This window comes from Neolamprologus brichardi, chromosome 13 (assembly GCF_056152115.1).
Source record: "Neolamprologus brichardi isolate AB-2024 chromosome 13, ASM5615211v1, whole genome shotgun sequence".
In the NCBI taxonomy this organism is placed as follows: Eukaryota; Metazoa; Chordata; class Actinopteri; order Cichliformes; family Cichlidae; genus Neolamprologus; species Neolamprologus brichardi.
In genome coordinates, this window is record NC_142116.1 from 18,836,063 (window position 1) to 18,848,019 (window position 11,957).

Below are 11,957 nucleotides of genomic sequence, written 5' to 3' on the forward strand. Positions count from 1 at the left end.
GTGCGGGCTTTCTCAGGGTAACACACGCAGGGATGTGGGCTGTTTTCCTCTAGAGGGACGAGACACCAAAGCTTCATTAAATGGATGCACTAACAGCAGGTGGACTTGATAAGTGTATTGATGTGCAGTTAAGGAGAGCAGAATTGGAATTCAGTCGTGAGGTGGAAAGCCGTTGCGCACTTTCCTCAATAATACTGATCTGTGGTAGATTTTAAAACACCTTTTCATCCACACTCATAAACTTAAAGGTATGCCTCATTTCTGCCTTTCAAGTGTGAAAACCTCAACGCTTGCCAAATGTCAATAATTCAAATTGTGAATCCCAGCTATGTCTGCAATGTGAGACAAAAAGAAAATAAAAATGACCCTTTAATACAACAGATTCCCTGGAAGCTTCAATTTTAGCTGGCGAGCAATGGCTTGCGTCTGGAAATTATCTGGTATTGCCAAAGCTTCCCCCTCTGTGTCCGGGAGAGAAACGCTGATACAACGGCTCATTCCTGGAGGCTTTGGAGGGGTCTTGTGGGTAGACCTTTGTGTACCAAAAAGACACAACTGGGGCATTTGGTTTTGGAGTTGGAGACGCGCATTCCGTTCAGGGCTGAAGAACACAAAGTTTCATACCACATGGAATCACTGCCTTTCAACAACATGGATTCACTTGACCTGAAAGATATTAGAAACTGCAGCTCCGAGTCAGACACTCAAGAGTATGGTAAGGATGGTGGATGAAGTGACCAGAAGAAACCTCTTAGGAGTAGAAAATACACCACAGACTTATTAATTGTGGTTCAAAAAATGTTTTAGTGGCTTCTGTGAAGAACTATATAGTTAGTTATACTGAAGCTGTATCTAAATTGCTAAACATTTTATTCCATTTACTTTTCTAAGTGATACCACCTTTAATTTCTAAAACCTGGATTCCCTCTTTTATTGGTAGTAGGCTTAAAAAGTAATGAGGTTTTACTAGGGTGGTGGGAAATGGCACAAAAAAAGTTTACTGGCATTCTAGGCATCTCTTTAATAAGTACAGAGCTACTGCAGGGCAGATTTAAACAGCGGAAATTAAATTGCAAAATTCTGTATTCACAAGGGAGAAGAGAAGAATAGGTAGCGTGTCCGTATCCATGCCATATTTGTTTGGACGAAATTGGCATGAAGAAAGAAACGAAGAAAAAGAAGGGTGAGAGGTTTTTCATCAGTGGTTCTTTTTTCAACATTTTTGCATCATTTTCTGGGTCAGTTGGACCACATTAACATCCAGTGCTTACTTAGTAAACAACAGAGATCAAACATTAATGCAGATTCGTCTATTAAGGCTATAAACACCTAAGATCTGGAAGGAAAGAAGAAATGAAGGTGATGGATGTCAGTTAGGCTGATAAACAACAATAGTTTCCAGTTCTCTTCTCCAAGCTGTGACTTCACCATGGAGGTTTTAAAAAAAAAAAAGAAAGAAAGAAAGAAAGAGTTCAGAGTGACTCAGGATCATAGTCTTAAAAGGAAATCTGGCACCCAAAATGTTTAAAGTACTGAGAACTGGAGAAAGTGACACATGTAACATGCTCAAATTTTCTGTCAAATCTCAAAATCTCAAAATTTCTGTAAAATACAACAGTTTTAGGAATGCTGAAGGTAGATTGCGCCCTTTTTTCTTCATAAGATTTACTTTAAATATCCCCTTTAGCACAATCGCGCCAAAAAGCTGAGTAATCCCAATGAAACACATTTGGCTGGAATGACTGGCATTGTAAAATAAGCTTGCATAATCTCCCAAATGCAATGAGGGCTCTGTTTGCATGACAGTTGCACTATAATGTATAGTGTGTCTTTCAATATCTGAGAGATGGGGGGGTGGGGGTGGGGGTGAGATGCTACTATCATTATTATGCATTTAATGTGCACTTCAAAGATTTCTATTAGTAGTTGGGGCTGCTCACATTTCCAGTAAGGTATGCCTGATCTAGAGCTGCATTTCAGCTGCAGACTCTTGAATGAAACTTTATACTTAAATATAGAATCAAACAGATTTAGTGCAGGACAGATAGCACACACCCTTCTTAGTGAAACAAGCTGGAAAACCACATTTACCTTAAAATGAAGCGAGTTCAGGCAGAGCTCGGAAGTTGCGCTTTTATAGGCTAATTAGCTTTATCTGGCTCAGTCACAACTGAGTGGCAAGCATGATCCAGTCATAAATATGCAGGTGTACACAATTATACTGTCTGACTGCACTGTCTGACTACACTGTCTGCTGACTGCACTTCAGGAAGAGGCTGTAGTTTAAGATCAGGATATAAGTGGTGTGACTGGGAGGCTGTTAGTATTTAGCCAAAAGCACTAATATCGCTGCTCAAAGCAATTCAGCGGCACAGCGTAAATGTGCAGTTGCATTTGTTTTCTTCAAGAGTTCACACAATAGCAGTTTCCAGTCTTTCTTTGCCAAACACGGTTCAGTGACTGTCACTGACTTCATTTGTTTTTTGCCCGTATAAACATTTGTGAGCTCTGCTTTATTTTCTTTCCTTACACTTCAGACAAAACGTGTCTTCCTACTTGACCTGATGAAAAGCTTTACGGTTTACACCATTGGCGACGTATAGGGCCACAACACAGCAACCCACCAATCAAACATCTGGGCAACAGAAAAGCTATGGAAAATGCAGGTCCTGTACAGAAATAGATCCTAACTCTTAAAAATGATAAACTTTTGGGTTTCTAAAAATGTCCTCGCTTCAGATCTCATCCTTAAAGGAAAAGAAAAAAGCTTTTTCTCACACTGAGATGAATTTTAACATGTAGTAATTTACAACGTTTGAGTTGCCCAACAGGGAGTTGGGCAACAAAACAAAGCTCTATGAAGGTTTTGTGAAGCAATTCAGAAGTCAACAGGAGAGCAAGAAGACTGTGGAAAACACTCAAAGACATGTGTGCACACCATTAATCACTGTATTATAATGTCACAAGACTTCCAGTTTTGACTTTTGGGCTTTGAGGGAAATTCGAACTGTGCAGTGACATGCTAATGCTGCCTGCTGGTCACCCTGTATCTCTGAGCAAACAGGGACTGATACTACAACGAGCATGGCTTATGCAGTCATCGCTTGAAAGGCCAGCAGCTGCAAAGAATCCGACATGACAAGACAAAAAACAGAGTTGGTTTCATTACGTGACACCACAAGTTTGCTTTCAAAGCATTTTAATAGCCAGTTTTCAAGCAAGAATGGCTCACATACCTTGGCTTAGAGCAGACATTGCATCAAAGTGAGATAGCCAGTGTTTGACTTGTTCTCCTCCCAAAGGTTTACGTGTGACCTGTGTGGGTGGGATTTGTTGACACACAATTTGTAAATCCTGCACAACAGAATGTTTCCTGCATGATATTATGCTTGGGATCATAAGTGGATCCGGGCAACTTTTAAATTGTATTGAAACAATAAGAGCAAAATCAGATGGTTCTGGCCTTTGTTTGTGTGCTCAGCCAACATCCTAAGCGGAAGGATGAACAGAGGGAATCTTGTTTACTTCTTTTGTTGCCTGCAGGACCGTTGAAGGATGGCAGGCTGTGACGGCCCCATTAATCGCCTGTTGGTTGCTCATGTTTATCGAGCGCCGAGCGCTGCCAGCTTTACGCAGCGTTGCTTGTCGCAGTGATGTAACCCGGCCTCGGTCAACTCAGCGGGTTAAGACTTATTCCCAGATGTGTATTTGAACCGTTGGACTCGAACGCAGGCAAAACGTCCCCAAATTGCAGGTCTCAAATACAAGTTTGGCGTTGAGTACTGAACTTCAAATAAACATGACATCCTTTCAAAGAATGAAAGAAAAAAGAGGGGGAAAGAGAAAGTAATAGCAGTGTTTCCCTAAATTTACTTTGACTCACACTTCCCTACATTTAGGTTAATAATCGAGTGATTACAAGAACAATCCCCATTTTGCTTTCACTCTCTTTTCTCACAAATGCATTTTCATTACTTAGATGCAATCATTTGGTAATGACTTCCAGATTCCCATTTTCCTCTTTGAGCTGATGGGATGTGTGGAGTCATAGCAGAACAGTAAGATCTCTTACTGGAAATTTATGAGAGCCTAAGAACTGTGAGAATTATGGGTTCTTTTTACAGAAGACTTGTGCAAGAGTGACTAAGAAATCTACAGGGAACAGCAATGTAAAACCTACAAAAAAAAAAAGATTGTAGGTATGGACAGTTAATGCAAGAACTAAGAGGAGTGTTGTGTGAGAGAGTGAACAAAGTGAGAGTGAGATCTCTTCAGCGGAGAGGAAAGGAGGAGGAGCTTTGGCCTTGGGTCCCTGGGCACAGAAGGTGCTGCAGCATAGCTGAAGCTTCGGTGCCGATACAAACTCATCCTGCATTTTAGTTGCTCAGGGACGTAAAATATAGGTAAAGGTTTGAGTTTTTGAGTACTGTAAAGTACATACATCACAACAAGGCATCCTGCAGAAGTGTTGGAGAGTAGATAGCACAATATTTCATGGCTTCCATTTTTCATTTATATCGCTCCATGGTTTTACTTCCTTACAGTTTAAAAGTATTGTTTTATATTATACTTTTCATTTTGATGCTTTGACAGTTACAGTCTCATGACACAAAAAAGAAACCTGCTTTTATGTACCCACGGAACATTTAATAACTACAATTTAAAAAAATCCACCCCTTGACCAGTAATTTAAAAGTTTGAGAAATCAAAAACTGGACTACACAATATTTTCTCCATTTGCAAAGGAAGGTGGTAAACGTGCCACACAGAAAAACAGGAACATGAGCACCACGCAGGGTTTTATTGTCTTTTTTGGTTGTTACAGTACAGGTCACTGCTCACCGCTGTTCTTCTTTCAGTAGCAATTTTCACACATGCACAGTAGCCTTGAACCTCTCTAGACTTCAGGCTATATCCAAAAAGATGTGTTCATCTTTCAGATCTGACAATTGAAGCCAACCGGAGACATTATAACCAGAATTCTGAATGTAAATCTATGGAAAAAATCCCCAAATGCTAAAAACTGACGATTGTCACACTCCTGTCACCAAGGAGCAAATAAACTGCTGGAACAGGAAACATATTAGTCGACCATGTTGTTTGCACTAATACAGGCATGCAGCAGAGATTTCAGAAGTTGTAACTGTACTTCATACCTTCTCTTGGCATACCGTATACATAGGGTCAATTAGGATGGCAGTCTGTTAAGTGCTCTGCTGGAATGAGCCAAACATATTGATTGTGGTGGCACTCCTAACTGGCCTTTGCGCATGTGTAGTAGAAGTAGTGTACTTGTGGAGGAAATATGAGCCTTTTAAAGCTTACTTTGGCCCACGTTGCCAAACTTGATGGATTTGAGAAGCAGTTTGTGCAGTTTCTATCCATTTATTTAGATAGTGGTTTTATAATATAGACAACAAAGTGGTGTACAGGAGGCCTCCTTGTGACAGTCTTATGAGCACTAATTGTCCTTGGTTTTTCATCAAGAGGGCAGCACAGAAAATGCTCCAGTCAAGTAATCTTTTACAAACAGTCAGTTTTTTCGGACATTACGGGAACATGCTGTATGTGACCAGGCAAAATGTAGGAACATCAACAGCGCCGTGAGTCCTGACTCCTGCACGCTGTGCTGAGGCAGCATCCTCACCTAAACCAGAGGGACTACTTCCAGGAATGAAACTGTATCTCATGCTATTACCTGTTGTGTGCTGCGTGTAAAAATGAGGAATTACGAGCAATGTCAAGGTCCGAGTTCACCAACAAAGATGTTTGAAAGGTATGGAAAACTTGCATATATTGCTCATTATTCAAAGTGAATTGCTTTATGAGCCACAGGTAATAAATCTATTTGGTATTTGAGCGGGGAAACACGGAGTTGAATTTGATTTATGAAAAAGGCAACAAACGTATGTGGTTTTAAACAATAACCTCATTGTTTTAACACCTAATTTGAAAGCAACAAATCCGTCAAGTGGAGGGGAGAATGTGCTGCATGCTGGTTTTTGATATAACAGAGAAAAAATAATCACTGAATCATACACCGAGGGTCGGTGCAGTTAGAAGGAATGTTCCAGAAGAGAATTTCCTGCTCATTATTGACTCCAGGTTTCATCGCTGGCAACCTGACTCTGTCTGTACACCGAAAGCTTTAAACATTTGAAGTGAGTTAGTGTGACGCAGCTATAGTTTCCTTCAAAAACCATCTAAAATTCAGTTCTGAGATGTTTTCACTTCTGCTGAACCAGAGTTCATTCGAGGGTATGAAAACCTTATGAAATGGAGTTCTGCCATATACTTACTTTCTTCCACAGATTTAAGTTACCCGGACAGGTGAAAGCCACGGCTAGTTGGCAACCACATAAGCTTAAAACTAGGCTCGCAAGGATGACACATGATGTATGTGTGTTTTTTAATATCTCTCACTTTGATGTGTTTTCAAACACTGCCGGCACACTAAATTGGTGCAGAAATATTGATCACATCTTCCTCTTCAAAGCTCTCCCATTGTTTGTTTTATGGCAAGAGTAAAACTCTAAGAACCAGAGCTTAATGTTATGTAACAATAGTAATATTTAAAAAAAATGACAGATTATCAGGCTACACAGAGACACGTGCACTGAAATGGAGCTCAAGCACATGTGCTGGTAATTTCCCAGCTTACTTAAACATGATTAAAGAGGAAAACATAAAATTGCCTCTTTAAGGAAATAAATTCAGCCATAAAAACAAAGGAATTCACTAATGGTAGAGGTTAATGTTCAAATGCTATCTTTGTTCAGTGAAAGGTTAGTTTAGTTTGATGAACCTGAGAAATGGGCAGAGACTTGATGGTTTATACTTACTTGCCAAACTACCATCTTATCTCACCCTTGCGCCTCGGCTTAATGGAGCTGACGAAGTGCCTTAACCTTATAAATACTGTGCGCTCAGTGAGGAGGTTCTTGTTTTAAGGTTATTATGACACCTCTGGATTTCATGTTACGTTTACCTTTTCGAACGATCAACAGTATTTGAATGCATTTTACCTCAACAGGGTTTGTTCACGGATCTGGAATCCTGTGTTACGTGCTCCTGTTTTTCCCATTTATCCCCCTAACTCCGCAAGGGTCTCGTGTTGATTTATCAGAGTGTTAAGGGTTTCAATGTTTATGCCTCGTACCCTGGATGACACCATCTGGTAATAATCTGTATTTCCGTTGTTGTCTGCACAACGCAGCCCAGAGCTGCTCAGGACAGAGTCAAGTACACTAAAGACGCTAATTGCTTGTCTGTCTTCCTGTGTGGCTCCATTGGGATATTTCACCAATATTTATTAGTGACTTTAAACCTTATCTTTCATGGTCATTATTTACAGTTACCTTGAATGTTGCAGGCAGAAGGGGTTAGGCTGGGACATGCGCTGCACCGTTCAAAATAGAATCTGTAATTTGTGGACCACAAAAGGAGAAGCAGAGGGCAGCGACTACACAGCATGTTATATCTGATGCATGAACTAATGTATGTACTCAGGGCCTCATACTAGATGGTTTTCAGGAAGGGTGGTGTCAAAGTCAAAAATGTTCTTGACTTGGCTGAGTGACAGATTTAATGTGAACTGGACTCCGAACAGCCATAGCTTGTTGTTTTACACAAAGTACCGTACACGGCTGATCAAAAACAAGCCTTCTAGCATTGACACCATTAGCAATAATCTTCCCTCTTTTCCCTCCCCCATGTTAATGAGCATTGATTGGCTCACTTTGATAAGACTTCAGAGTTTGTCAATGTGGTGGGGTGACTCACAAATAGGTTACGCCGTGCTAGTCAGAGGTCTCCCTTAGAGGAAGGATGAGAAGTTTGGCCATTTTGGAGAGTGTCAGATCAGAGCTCCAACTCCTCCACATGGAAAGGAGCCAGTTGGATGGTTTGGGCATCTGTCAGATGACTCCTGGGCACCTTTTAGGTGAAGTGTTTCAATCATGTCCTACCAGAAGGAGACCAAGGACATGCTGGTGAAGTTACGACTGTTGACTAGCTTGGGAACACCTTGGTGTTCTGGGTGTCCCACCAGAACTGCTGGTGAGATAGCCGGGAGGAGTGAGATCTAGGCATTTTGTTGCCATGGTGATCTGGACCCACATAAGTAGGAAAAATGGATGTATGGATGTTGTCCCCACAGGCTAAAAAGCAATGGAAGTAACATGCTGGTCCAAGTATAGCCAATCAAGTGTCACGAACCTGCTTGTCCTTATAATGGTCAACAGCAGGTGATAAAGAGGTCTACTTGAAAAGAATTATATGAGAAACTGACCCTACTTCTCGCTTGATTTATCTCCTCAGTAAACATTTTCCTAGTGAGTTGTTGATCTAAATTGCGAGTTGCGCGTCTTATTTAATAGAGAATTATGTTTATTTTGTAAATTATAATCACACTCAGAGTAAACTACAAGATAAATTGGGTTATGTTTCCAGACGTAGCTATTTGTGATTCCCAAATTGCTTCTGTATGAGAATCCTCTGTTGCTGGCTTCTCAGTCTGAGCCACCTCTGGTTTCAAGAAGATGCCAAAATGCCATCATCAGGTGGAACAAACTAAGATGGAAGTAGCTACCATAATGCATAAAGGTCACGTTAGCTACTTCCATCTTTTATGTACAGCTTATGGTTGTATGGTTGCTTCCACTGTAGCATACTGATGCTCGATGACTGATACCATCATTAGTGTCTGAACATTTGAAGACTCTCATTAAATAGATTGCGTATGAGCTGAATCTCAGTTATTTTTCCTGTAATTTATGTACAGAATATAAATCATTACAGATATCATCAGTTTGGATTTCTTTGGCACAATTTATAGAACATTATACGTTGTTCCGTTAGCTTTGCTTATACTAGAATGAACTGAGAGAGCAGAACAGCAGTTTTTGACACGTGTCCACTCCCTTAGCTTTGAACTCTTGAGAACAAAAGAGCAGAAATCCTCACGAGTCTGTAGATCATCAGTAAAGTTCACTTGCCTCATTATGACCCAAGGGAAATGTGTTCAGAGTGCTGATGAGACTGTGACCAGCGAGCCAAAAGACCACCAAACCACATAGCGGGGAACGACATCTACATATTTGTATATTATGCTGAGGGCTCTGCATATCTTCCTCCAGCGTTACACCATGTTCAGTGCTGTCATATCCAGCATCTAATAATTCCAAAGCTGGAGACAAAGTTCTTCTTTCTGTCAGTTTCAATGACAAAAGACTGTGAGAGATTGAATGTTGGACACTCATAATGTTTGGGTGTGGATATCATTGAAGTCCTTTTTATTTTCAAGTGTACTTCATTCTTTAGTGGTGAGCTCAATGAAGGGAGTGGACCCAAAATGACCTCACACAGACAAAGGATTTGCACATATGGCAATATATTACTTTGTTTTGAGAGCACATGCTCCCTGAATTCAGGTTAATTCAAGGAAAGACACTGAATACACACATTCCAGGACGAAAATGGAGAAAGAACATGGCTCCGTAAATTTACCCCAAAGACAATTTATCATTCTGCTCCGATAACAAGTGTCTCCTACTTGCAGGAACACTAAAGCTCACCGTGACAGGGAAAACGCAGCGTTGCCAGTACATACCTGTCTTTGTGGCATAAACACATGCACCTACACACACGCACACACACAGTACATACATAATGTAATGCATGACAAAGCAAGAGGTACCACCCTATAAATCCTATCCTATCCATATCTGGCAGCTGATACTGTGCAACTTCAAAGCTATACTTCATGATCTAGCTGAGGATCGCGCTGCACATCTTCACAGACAGCCTGCCTTGGTATCAATTAAAGTAAGCAGTCCAAAAAGGGCAGAGTAAATCAAATACAGAATACCGGACAGGGGACAAGACACAGATGAGCAGTTTTTGGAAAACAGTCTGAGGACGTTAAGACTGAGCAGACTATCAGTGGATTTAGCACCATCACATAATGCGTCAACTATGATATCTTTTCCTAATGGACAGGGGATGAGTGATGCTTGAAATTATGTCCCCCTGCAGATAGGGGATGAGCGTTCCTCCTTTCTGTCTGAAGACTGAGTTAAGGCTTACAATATGGTGGGGGTGACAGGAGCAGCAGAGCAGGAGATAGTAACTGTTTTTCCAAAGAAAATTAAACATCACCAGGAAACGTTACTTAGCAATAAACTGTGGTATTAAACTTGAGATAGAAAGAATATCTTAATGTTGAACCTAAGAGGACATGCGATATAGGATTGATGAGTTTGTGACTTCAAAAATAATTTTTGATTTTATTTCCAAATCAATGTAAGAGAAAACATATTAATCTGTCACCTTGTTTGGAGATATAAGAATGACACAAAAGAATAGAGACTTAGTGGCCTCTGGCTGGGCCATTTAAGGACATTCACAGAGTGGTCCTGAAGCCTCTACTTTGTTATATTGACTGTGTGCTTAGGTTTGTTGTCCTGTTTGGAGCTGAACCTTCAGCCAAGTCTGAGGTCCAGAGTGCTCTGGAGCAGGTTATCATCAAGGATGTCTCTGTACATTGTTGCATTCATCGTTCCCTTGATCTTGACTGGTCTCCCAGTTCCTGCTGCTGAAAAACATCCCCACAGCATGATGCTGCCACCACCATGCTCTGCAGTAGTGGCTGGTTTCCTCCCGACATGATGTTTGGCATTCAAGCCGAAGGGTTTAATCTTTGTTTCAGAGAATTTTGTTTCTCTGGTCTGAGAGTCCTTTGGGTGCCTTTTGGCAGACCTTTTGGCTGTCATGTGCCTTTTACTGAGGAGGGGCTTTTGTTTGGCTGTTCTGCCACACAGGTCTGATTACTGGAGTGCTGCAGAAATGGTCCTTCTGGACCCTCTCCTCTGTCTACAGACAATTCCTTAAACGTCATGGCTTGGTTAGTGCTCTGACATGCACTGTCAACTATGGGACCTTATGTAGACAGGTGTGTACCTTCATGTCGAATCAAATGAATTTACCACAGGTGGACTCCAATCAAGCTGATCAGCAGAAACAGGATGCCCCTGAGTTCAGTTCAGAGTGTCATGGCCAAGGCTCAGAATATACATGTTATATTTTAATTTATTATTTTTAATAGATTTAAATTGTTTTGTAGAATTTTGAGGTGAAGAATGAATTGAATCTATTTTGGCATAAGACTGTAACATCACAAATGTGGAATAAGTGAAGAGTTTTAAAAAAGATCACAGAAAATAATAAGGAATCTTGCATCAAACAGGAAACATTAGAAATTTAAGCTTGCCAGCTTTTTTGTAAATAGTATTGTTGCAAACCAAGAGGAAACCTAAAAGAGGTTAAAATAAAGCTAATTTATTGGTGCAGTTCCTTAACCGGCCACTTGAGGTTTGCTTCAAAATTGAGTCAGTCCTACAGGCTTCATGCGAAAATGTTTACAGCTGAAATAAGCATGTTTACAGTGTTGTGCAAAAAACCGTTTTGGTCCCTGCAGCTAATTTAATCTTTATACTGAACTGTGCTATGGAAACTATTTTATATAGGATTCACTGATTTATTTTATAATACATCTCAAAGGTATGTACAAATAGTTTGTGTGCCAACACAGGTGGCTACAGCTGGTAGCAGGTTCAAATGTCACTTCTTAACTGAGCAACAATCTTTGTGTTGTTATTGAGTTTTGGAACATTTTAAATGTTTTTAATAATCTGATTCATAACCAGAGGTAGGAAGTAAAATAGTACAAATAATTAATTATTGTACTTTATCTGTACGTGAGTACAAACTGGTTCATTGAACATGACAGTGAGTTTACTGACCAAAATCTCTGAGGAATGTTTACAGCACCTTGTTAAATGTATGCCACAAAGAATTAAGGCAAAAATAAGTCTGACCCAGTACTGATGTCTCCTGAGTGTAACATCAGAGTATCAGAGCAACATATTATTAAACACAACAATAAAAATGAGTAAATA